Source organism: Vigna radiata, unplaced genomic scaffold, assembly GCF_000741045.1.
Source record: "Vigna radiata var. radiata cultivar VC1973A unplaced genomic scaffold, Vradiata_ver6 scaffold_171, whole genome shotgun sequence".
NCBI lineage: Eukaryota > Viridiplantae > Streptophyta > Magnoliopsida > Fabales > Fabaceae > Vigna > Vigna radiata.
In genome coordinates, this window is record NW_014542551.1 from 605426 (window position 1) to 617233 (window position 11808).

The following is an 11808-nucleotide window of genomic DNA, read 5'->3' on the forward strand; positions in this document are numbered from 1 at the left end:
CTAAGGAGTTAAGGAAATCTAAGCAACGTATTAGAGGATACCAGGAGTGTCTAGTACTAGGAGTGGTGTGAATACTCAAGTAGTGTAAGGTAACAGAAGGTTATTTGCAGACTAGAGATAACATGAGTAGTGAAGAATATTGTACAACCAAGAGTGGATGAAACTTAACTAGGCAGCGTATTGGTGGATACTAGGAGTCCCTAAGAGTACCAAGAGTGGTGAGAATACTCAGTTATAATCTTGTTGAAGATTATAATGGTACCCTCAATGGATAGAGGAGACTAAACATAGCTCAATCAAAGTGAACTAGTGTAAAAATCTCTATGCATTTATTATTTACTTCTGTTGAATATAGTGAAAAACTATATTTGGGATTAATCTCCCTTGTGTTAAATATACACATAGGGTTCTCTATATATAATAGAAGAAATATGGGCTAAGCCCAAAATACAAATAAGAAATAATAACAAACTAACTAAAGATAAAAGATAAAAGATAAAGATAAAAGATAAATACAAAATAAAGATAATATATCTAACAACTTCTACCTAAACACTTTTCTTATAAAACTTTCAATTGTATTTTAGTTTTGCATACAAGGAACTTCCATATTAAACAATTGTTCTTTAACGAAGGAAATTCTTACAAACACTGTAGTGTATATTCTTAATATCAAGTAAAAAGAAGTTATCATTTTTAATCACTTGCAAAGTCAAGTATTTAACAAGTTCTTAATAAATCTCGTACTCGACAAACGTGCTATATCACAAATTGCAAAAAAGTTTTTTTGTTAACACTATTTAAGCCCCCCTTACCCCTCTTCCCCTCCCCCTTCTAATGCTAATCAGGTACATCAAGCATCACGTAAATCATGCCCAAATCGGTAGCACAAATCAAAGCTTGCTTTAGCTGACAGCACGAAACAATGTCTTCCTAAGCTGACAACACTAAACTACCATAAGTCAGCAAAACTCATCTAGCCTGACCAAATAACATATCCACCTGTATACCTCAAAAGTGGCCACAACTTTACCAAGATGTTCATCATAACCACGACGAGCACCTCTCATACGCAAATAGAAATCCCGAGGGGGAAGGGAGGTTTATGTTCCTATGCAGCCCAATAAATTTGCTAAAGAATGCGACCTAACAAGGCCCAATAAGCTTCATCATCTTTAAATAGTCTAAAATACTTCTGTTTGAGCAAATATTTACATATTAACGATAATCATGACAAATGTCGTTAGTTTGATTATATCACAATATTATTATTGCTATTTTTGGTAATGTACCACATTATTGTTATTACTATTACATATTTGAGGTAAGTCTTTATTTTATTTATATTATTTGATATCACATTACCAATTTTATAACATGGACTCTAAGACCCAAAAGCCCTATAAATACATATGGTATTCCCCAAGGAATACTCACTCTCATAATCATACTCATTTTCTTTAACTTATAAAGATTTAAATCTCTTACTAACTTTAGCATGAGAGAGTCTTTTGCAGGTGAATCTCTCATGTGTTTCCGCCCTCAAGGAATACACGTCAGATTCCTCGGTCCACTCAAATCTTGTCACCTTTCGTAAGGATCACTCAAGTCTTGCTAAGAATATTTGACCCTATGTTCTAGTCCTGAAGTAGTATATAAGAGATTCCTCAACCACTTAAATCATGTCACCTTTCATAAGGATTACACTCAAATTCCAATAAAAACAATTATATAAAAACCTGTCAATACCCAATTTCGTCCGGGTAGTCTAAAGTTTTAAAAAAAAAGTAAAAAAAAATAAAATAAAGAGAAAACATAAATTTAGAAAAAAATTCTTTACCTTTTTCGAATATTTTGATCCTTTGTTTTTATCGTTTTTTTGGTTTTCTCTTCTGTTTATTTTTATTCTATTTTCTTGATTTTTTTCTCTTTTTCTTTTATTCCTTATTTATTTTATTTTAATGTTTCTTTTAATTTTGTCTCTTATATTCAAAAGATATTTAAAAAAAAAAAGGAAAAGAAAGAAAAAAAAGAGGAAAACAAAACATAGTTCAGAAAAAGCAGACTTTGCTTCCCCTCGTCCGCAGCCTATGCAAACACAGACTAAGCTTTCTTGAGACATTTTCTGCCTTTCAACACCACCCCTGCAACACCACAGCAATGCTTAAAAGGTCCCTTGCAGCATCAATGTGAAAAAGGTATTCGGTTCCCTTGCTCAAAATGCATTATGCAGAGCTGTGATCATACATCAAAAAGGAATGGAAATTTGAATCACTTTGCCTAATGAATTCAATTTAAACGCAATAAAAAGAAAAAAAGACAGAGGGGAAATCCTAAGAGATATGCCCCGATGATTCAGAAAGCAGAAGAAGGAAAAGAGAGGATCAAGTTTCATGGTTAAAAAAAAAGATACATGATTCACGAAAAGACCTCACTATGAGGGATTGAAAATAAAAACCCTAGCAGTGCACAGTCACAACAGGAGAATAGAAAAAGAACACAAGAAGACAACAAGGGGGATATCATAACACTGAGGAGGGATCATGATCCTCGGGCAGGATCTCACGAACGCGGCTTGAACCAGGGAGACTCACCACCAACGCCGAACCATCACAGCTTAAGGGAGAGCTCTTGATTCTTGGACCTTCAGCATCAGCGTCCCTCATCCTGTCACAGTAACAACTAAAGGAAGTCACAAAGAGAGGTTCCCAGAATTTAACATTCGATAACAACACTCCAAGAGGTAACACTTTCCTCACTTGAATCATCATTTAATATAACTGCATTGTACGTTGCTTTATGCTTGATTGCTGCCCTGTTTGAGTATGTATTGTTGTACGAATATTTCCCTTCCGCCATTTCTTCTATAACCTAAAACCTCTAGCCACATTCTTGTCTTGTATTGGTAATCTTTACCCTCGCCCAGCTTCACCATCATCCTCCCGTATTCACCCTTTGACTTCCCATACATGGTTTTGCCTACAATATCCTCATTCTCGTCCTCCTTGTCACCCCTGCTCCTAGCTCTCCTGCATCAAACAAAAAAAAGGAAAACAGAAGATACCAAGCAAACCCAATATGACCCCTAAACATCACAACACCATAGCTTCTTCAATCAGCACCCAGAAAAGGAACAACAAAACACAAAATTAAACAGATTTCCCCAATCTAATTCCGATTCCAACAAGCCATAAGCCAAGTTCTCACGGTCATCGACCATAACCACAACAACAAGAGGAAATGCTATTCAAGAAATCAGTTCATTGAAAACATCTTTACCTTCCCTTACACTAAGTTGTGCGTTCCAAATCAATTAACCCCAACACAAAATGAAACCCAATAAGCATGAGCACCGAGAATACTTGACAAGTTAAGAAGAGAGGGAAAGAGCTCTGTTGGTTGGTCTCTGTGATGCCGCGGGCACCGGTGAGAACTTCGGACAGTGCGCGGAATGAAGAGAGGAGGAGAGAACCTGACGCCGTAGCCGACGGTTTCCTCTAACGTGGGCAACGACGCGGCGACCAGTGGGTGTTGGCGGTGCCTTGACCTGCGACCTGCGGCGGCCATCATCGTTCTTGAAAGGGTGGTGTTTCTTCCTCACGCGAAGAAGAAAAAAGGAATAGTTGGATTGACGGTAGAGCTGGCGACGGCTTGAGCAGCGGCGCTGGCGATGGCTTGGGCAGCGGCACGGTGGCTGTTCGAGTGGTGGCTGAAACGAAAACATCCTTGCAGTGGCGACCCGCGTCGCCGGCAGAACCTCTGATCAAGCTTGAACGACGTCACGGCAGCTGGTCGAGGGAAAGGGTCTCCCTGTCGACAAACGAAAAGAGAGGGGGAAGAGAAGGTCCAGCGTTTTGGCTGGAAAGGCCGCCGGCGGTGAACGACAGTGATGTCTTGGCCAGCGACTGGTTCCGATGGCGTCTACTGTCGCCAGTGACGGTTTGGACGGAGCCGGGGGCCGTCGCAGTGGCTGGATTCGAAGAAGTGATAGCTGGCGGTGGCTCCAGTGGTGGCTTCAGGGGATGACGTCCGGCGTGGGCAATGCGGTGGTTGTCAGATGGAGATGGTGGTGCGCGAGCTCCAGACCCAGCTTGGTTCGAAGAGGATGAGTGTCTGAGCTCCTAGAGTGTTTGAGTTGAGTGAGCGAGAAATGAGGTGGAGAGGTTTGAACCCCTTGCTGCTGAGAGGAAAATCTAGGTTTAGAGTTATTGGGCCGGACCATTTCTTTTTTTCAAAAAAAAAAAAACAAATAATAATAAAAGAAAATTATTAGAAAACGAAAAAAAAACAAAACATTTTTTGTTTCTGCACCTCCGGATTTCGCTGGATCGCACCCCATCCTTCTTGGGCTTAAGCCCATTCGAATTTCCTCCTTGCAGCCTCCTATTTTCATATTCATCCCCCTTTCCACTTGGGCTTAGGCCCAATCTGCTATTAGAATTAAATTAGGTTTTACACACCCCCTTTTTATTTAAGCACCTCCACAGTTCTTTTATTTTGTTTTCTTATTTCACTTTTTATCTTATTTTTGTTTTTATTTTATTTTTTATTTTTATTTATCTTGTTATTTCGCTGTTTTCCTTTTTTTGTTTTAAATAGCCATATACTTTTTGGATATATAAATGCTAAAAATCGACAAAAAAATTATGTTAAAAGGTTTAAGCACAAGTGCGACCATTCTGTCTGCCTTGTGTCAAAAACCTTTTTCTTCCTCATTAAAAAAATCATAAATTGTCTTAAAGGGTTTAAGCATGAGTGCAACCATTCTGTCTGCCTCGTGCCAAAAACTTTTTTTTTCTTCCTCATTAAAAAAATCATAAATTGTCTTAAAGGGTTTAAGCACAAGTGCGACCATTCTGTCTGTCTCGTGCCAAAAACATTTTTTGTCTTCCTCATTAAAAAATCATAAATTGTCTTAAAGGGTTTAAGCACGAGTGCGACCATTCTGTCTGCCTCGTGCCAAAAACTTTTTTTTCTTTCTCTTTAAAAAATCATAAATTGTTTTGAAGGGTTTAAGCACAAGTGCGACCATTCTGTCAGCCTTGTACTGAAAACCTTTTTCCTTTTTCTATAAAAATACAAAAAAATATAAAATCTTCAAAAAACTAAAAACATCTTCCAATGAACAGTCTTTTAGCCAGAACTACGTGATCCTTGATTCTCCACCCTAAGTGGAGATACGTAGGAGCAAGGCTAGTCCTTGTCAGGCTCACTTTCCCAAAAATCCAAAATTTCCAAACAAATTCTCAAACAATTTCTCAAACAAATTTCTCAAACAAATTTTCCAAACGGTTTCCCCTAGAACTACGTAACCCTGATTTCTCAGTTTGACTGAGGATACGTAGGAGCAAGGTCAATCCTTGTCGGACACAAAAAACACAAAAAAAAAATATTTTGTTGTCTTTATAGTTTTATTTTTTAGGGGAAATTAAACATTTTGCAAACCACATTAAATTCGCGCATTTGATTAAAGGTACTGCCTTCGGGCAGGCGTTGTAGGGTGCTAATACCTTCCCTACACGTAACCGACTCCCGAACCCAATCTTTGGTTTTCGTGGACCGTGCTTTATCATTTTATGGTTTTTCCGTAGTTTTCCAGAATAAACTATGGTGGCGACTCCAAATCTCTTTTTCCAAAACTCGTTTTCTTTTTGGATCGTCGTCCTGTCGCGATTCCGGTTGCGACAGATGGCGACTCCACTGGGGATGATATGAGAGTCAGGCCATTTAATTAGATGCGCGAATTCGATGTGGTTTTTCTTTGTGTTTTTCTTCCCCTTTTCTTTATCTATGCTTGATATTTGGAATAACTGCATGTGAATTGTTGGATATTGAACCCTAGGGTAGAAAACATGTTTATATCTGCCTGGGAATCTTCTGGTTGTTTTGTAGGTAAGGGTTTGGGTGCATTGCATTCTCCCTTCACACACACACATATCATGCATCTATTGAGTGAGGCCCTATACCCGGGTCTGAGTGCAGCTTAGAAATAGAGGGGTTGTGTAGCGGTGTCACTCTGGGCCATACCGCCTGTTTGGCTATCGTGAGAACCCCAGCTAGAGTCTGTTCTCTCCATTTGTGTCTTCACACCTAGTTGATTACTCGACTATTGTGGAAATGCTGTGGAGGGGGCCATAGCTCTAGTGACCATTGATCCTTAGGCTCAGGAAGCCATCCTGGTGAGACTACATATACTCGACCTTGAATCTAAAGCGTCAAACCTCCGTTAGGGCACAAAGGGAGATGTGTGCAGTCTTCTAACCCTCATTTTCGCTAAATAAAATCAAACATCTTGTACATATCACTATATTCTTTTTCTTTCTTTCTTTGTTGCTCATGTTTTTATGGTCTTGTCATATTCTGTGGGTTCTAGTCAAGAAATTATAAAGTCGTGATTATGGTAAAAATGGAAATTGACATGGGATTTTGAGTCAAAGGGTAATTTGAATTTAGACTTTTTGAAGAAAAGCATACACATTGAGGCCAAGGGGGGTAACATCGGTCACTTGAGGTATCTGATGAAAGAGATAACCCTGAAAGATGCATTCAAGAGGAGGTATAAGAATTTTGTGAACCTGTTAGAATTGAAGAATTGGAGCAAATCTTAGATGCATCTCCAGAGAGAAAAACTCCATACAACTACCTGGGGCAGTATATCCCTATCTTGTAGCCAGCGAGAATCACGAAAATGCACCCTATAAAGTTGGAAAGCGAACTCATACTAGCTCAAGGATGCCTAGAGTGGTTTTTGCATTTATTAACCGAGTATGAAGGATGGGAGGTATTCATGAATGTACTAGCTCTAAGAAACCATTCACTATTGGCCTAGCTGAAACTTATAGGATCCTCAGTCAATGTTGGGAGCCAAGGAGAAGAGAGATGTTACGTTGTTTACCGGTGTCGTATGTATGCTTCATTTCTTGCATGAGTAAGGGTGCTTTGAATGCCACATGTCTCCTAGGAACTACTGCGGTTAAACTAAAGATGAAGGGGGGCAAATGAATGAATGCAGCTCTCTGTAGGTTCAAAAGAAGAAAAGTTTAAATGGCATGTCTATTGGTAGCAGATATCATGTATCGCACGTCGTTGCAGGAATTACCCTATTGTCCCCCTCATGGGTACCCATTGTAGTGTGTGTGTCAAAAATAAAAAAAACAACAAAAAAAAAACAAAAAGAAAAAAAAAAGAAAGAAAAGAAAAAAAAGAAGAAAAAAAACAACTTGGGTATCCTGTGAGAGGGTCGCCACCTACATCTATTGCCACATTGCATACCTTCCGAGGAAGGAACCTTTACTGAAATGTTTCATGTTAGGGATGCTTGGGGGAACGCCGTTCGCTTGGAGAGAGACCCAAGATCATGGGCTATTAATGAAGAATCCCTTTCGCCAATGGATCACAGAGAGGGCTGAGATGATCAAGTCGCTAGTCAAAGTTGTCATTCAAGTTAATTTCCCCCGACCTAAATTGTGAAAACAATTTCACAATGTTGAGCAACGTGTGAAGGCAATAGTGGCAAAACAGAAGAAGGAATGTTGGCATCAAGCTAAAAAGGAGACATCAAGAATTGATGATTTGAATGAAGGAACATGATGAACAAGGGCGAATTGAAAGTGAAGCCTCTCACAACTAGCTTCCTTTACCAATGAAGTCAGTGAAGACGTCCTTAAGCTTTTAGTTGATGCCGAGTTTGTAATGTCGATTCTTAACCTGCTTAAGGGGATTGAAACTTTCCTCAATTACTGCAAGAGCCGATTGGAGAAATGAGGAATGCGATGGCTAAGGCTCGAGTTAGTTGACCAAGATTTCCTGACTCGCATCTTGAGAACTTCTGAATGACGAGCCACCCTATTGACTCTGTTTCGTGTTAATTTCCAAATTATATCGAGGCAATCTTTTCATGGCTTTATAATTTCTGACTAGAGTATTTGAACTACATGGTCTTCTTTTTTTTTTCTTTTCATTTTTATTTTCTATTTGTTTCATCTAATAAAATTTCAAAAAAAAACAAAGATACCCCAAAGGACTCGAACCAGTTACCAAATCTTGGAGAACCAAAAAGAAGTTCAAGAATGGATGAAAGTCGGTGCTTAACAATTGAAGGGACAAATGAGCTGAATCTTAGAAGTCCTGAGTGCCTTACAAAGTCCTAGAGATTTGTGAGCACCATGACTACAATAGAGACCTCCAGAGGCACAAACTTTCCCTCCTTATTGGTCTTCCCTCAAACTACACTCCATACTTGGAGTAGAATTGGGGCAAGTTCACACTCAAAAGGCTGAAGATAACGCAGTTGAAGTGGAGAACAAGCTTGGGGCAACCACTTTCATGGTCCCTAGGAAAGGGCTTTAATCAAGTATTGTGGGCAGGACGATGACAAGGCAATTCGAGTTGAAATCTTCTTTCCATGTTTGTACACCAATGGATGTTGAGGTTGATAAGGGTAAATTTGAAGTGCTGAAAAAAAAGGACGACAACCATAGAAGGTGAATGAAGTGCTGAGTTCGAAAAGGATGCGAGGCTTGCTTAGTTCCAGATATGGTGACACCTTCAAAGCTTAAATATCCCGAATTCGAGAAATATAGCCAGACCACTTGTCTCGGGAGTCACATCAGGATGTTGAAAGCAAATGGTCGTTCATGCATGTGATGAAAGGTTGCTAATTCATTTCTTTCAAGGTAGATTGGCTAACATGGCACTAAACTGGGGCAGTCATCTTGAACATTCGTGCATCTGGTCTTGGAAGATCTGGTTGATGCTTTCTTGAGGTAGTGCAAATATAACACGAATGTGGCACCTGATAGACTACAACTGTCGAGCATAGTGAAGAAGGAATCAGAATCATTCAAAGAGTATGCCTAAAGGTAGAAAGAGATTCCTACTCAAGTAGAGCCTTATATGAGTGACAAATACACAATTTCCATATTCCTCAATACTTTATCACCCTTCTATGAGCATATGGTGCGTACTGTTACTTCAAACTTTGCAAACTTGATGATAATCAAAGAAAGAGTTGAAGTGAGTATAAGGATTGGAAAGATTGCGCAAAGTCGTAGCATGATAGCAAATGTGATCGAGTTTGGGTCTACACTTGGGAAGAGGAGAGGAGAAAGAGCTCAACCATTTCCCCCACTTAAATACTATTACCTTAATCTCCATTTGAAACGGTTTCAAGACAAAATTGGAAACCAGATCCAAATTCAATTTACCACCAAGTTTCTGGGCAGAAAAATGTTTGATCAAGAGAAAAGGCTACGAACTTCACTCCTATACATATGACTTAGGCAACGTTGCTTCCGAGTTTTCTACAAAAAGACCTCGTCTCTACTTGTTACGCGAAGCCTTTAAAACCTCCATGCTCCAAGACTCATGATGCATCATATACAAAAGGTGATTACCATGAAGAGGCTATCGATCATGCCATAAAAGTGTTGGATGTTCAACTCATATGCAACCTTTGACTGATTCGAGATGGTTAAAGTTTGAAGAAAGTCAACCCAACACTGAGGCAAGGCTTGAGAACATCTCTACAAATGCCATGAAGCAATGAAGTGGGTTTCAAGACCACATTTTGAAAGCATAAGTCATTGTACAAGCGAATTTGATGTTGTGAAGAGTCTTGCTACCAGGGAAGTATGCACATTGATATCACACTTTCATCCATGACTTACAATGCGATAATTCGCCATAGGGTTTCTCCAAGTAGTAATGGAAATTGAGTCCTGAGAGGGTATCGCGGAAAAAAGGGGAAAACGAAATTTAAAAAAAAAACAAAAAAAACAAAAAAATGAAGGAAATCTTGAGTCACTCGTCCTTCTTGCGAATCATCAAACTCTTGTTTTTCGAAAATAACAAAAAAAAGGAAAAATGATAAACCAAAAACAAAAGTTGTAGTGTCAGGCTTTTTCGAGGTCAAATGTTAAATCAAAAATAACAATTTGATATTTCTCTCAAGACGTTTGTACACATGTTGCTTGAAAACCTTCACCCTTCAATTTCCCCAAAATAAACGATCCTCCCCAACAAACACTGTCACTGCCCTCAGTAACAAAAACCCTTACACTGGGGCAAATTTGGCCTGGCCAACATTTTTCCCACTTGCGCTAATTGGGTGATCCCTGAATCTTGAGACAAACAAAAGAACAAAAAAAATTTCCAGAAAAAAAAAGGAAGAAATCCTCTAGATTGAAAACCTGAAAGGGCGGTCTAGAAAAGAGAAAAATGACTTATGTTGAGGTCATCTAGTCGTAGAGTTAATCTTTTGAAAATAAAGCAATCAGAGTGCAAAATGATGTGTGGCCTTCTTGTCTTTATCAAAAAAGCAAAAAATATATATCCATTGTCACCCCATTTGAGCCAAAAATAAATTCTTTTTCAAAATCATCCCCAAGCAAGGGTTGTCATCAGGTAGGAGTCAACTCATGATGCAAATGGAGAACACTCAATGATCAAACAAAGAAAATTCATCAAAAAAGATGAACCCAAAAAAACAAAACAAAAAGAAATCATAAAGTGATGTTGAACAAAGAATGAAAATCAAAGTTCAAGAAAAAAAAAACAAAGTGTTCAAAAAGTCAAATAGTTGATGCGATGTCTAGATGATAACCCTTGCTTCAAAAAATATAACCGACAAACATTCATTTGGACCTTTACACATTTTCTTCTAATACCTTTTAGCACCTAGCCACGTTACAAGCCTAATAAAGTCCACACGGATTGGATAAAGTTTGCTCAAATTTTCATAAAGTTTAATTTTGCGACAAGGCGATATGACTTTCAATGTGTCATAAAAAGGGTTGAAAATGAATGAATGAAAAATGATGAAAAAATGAAAAAGTAATGTCTCGGGAAGAGGGGATCTCCTTGCAAACTAGCCAACAGCATGTAAAAGAAGATCAAACCAATTGGGGCCGTCCTTTTACCCTATCCTTTTCATGCCCACTACCTCTTCCGAATAGAACACCTTGCCAAAGAAAAATAGGGGCAGCTTTGTGAACCTCACACGAATTCTCAGCCTTGCAACTCATTGACCCATAATCCCAAGATTGGGGCAGCTTTACGGATCTCCTTTGAATTTTCACCCTAATTTTCATGGATCCAAACCCCAGCTCATTTTCCCAAACACCAAACCGAGGCAAAATTTTTGGTATATCGTATTTTGTCTTGACATTCACATATTACATCTCCCTTGAGGATTGAGTACCCATGTGTCGGTCCCAGTCTTCCAAACCATTCTAAACAACTCTCATTCTCTTCAAAACCATTCTCTTGCCAATAAATGCAAGCATGTGTGCATTGATGTCTTGGAAGAAAAGTTAAAATCTAATGATCTCAAAGTTTAGACCTCGAAGTGGATGACATTCCTCACTTTTCAAAACATTGAAAAATAAAAATCATTTTGACGACAACTGCAAGTAAGGTGAGTGACTCAAGAAAAGGGAAGCACAAAACAAAGCGAGTGTTTTTCATATGTGCACCAATCCATTAAAAAAAATCTTTCGGATCGAAACCCTCTTCATTCATGTGAATGATTGTCGAATCTTTCTTCAAAATACAAAAAGAATAGCATCATGACTTTCTCTTTCAAGTCATATTGTTTCACGTCGATCAAGCTTTTTCTCTCATATTAGGGTTTTGACACCTTGATTCCTGCATCAAACTTTGAGACATTGTATTGAGGGTTTCGACACCTTGACGTCTTTCCGATTATCGAAAATTACAAAAACATTTCAAAAGTTAAATTTCAAAATTTCAAATGTCTACTTAATATCATTCATTCATCCATAGGGTTATTACACCCTCCACGAGGTT

The 11808-nt window shown here is 38.6% G+C and overlaps 2 long non-coding RNA genes across 2 annotated transcripts in view; one reads left to right on the top strand and one right to left on the bottom strand.

Moving 5' to 3' along the window:
• Window positions 1–2367: 2367 nt before the first annotated feature.
• Window positions 2368–4261, bottom strand: LOC106780248. The gene is made up of 2 exons (XR_001377245.2): window positions 2760–4261; window positions 2368–2667 (listed from the first exon to the last, which is right to left on the bottom strand). It is a non-coding gene; the product is annotated as an uncharacterized LOC106780248 (long non-coding RNA).
• LOC111240902 overlaps window positions 2631–11808 on the top strand; it is a 12208-nt gene continuing 3030 nt past the window's right edge. The window contains exon 1 of the long non-coding RNA XR_002666541.1: window positions 2631–2743. This is a non-coding gene — a long non-coding RNA (uncharacterized LOC111240902). The remainder of the gene's footprint in view (window positions 2744–11808) is intronic.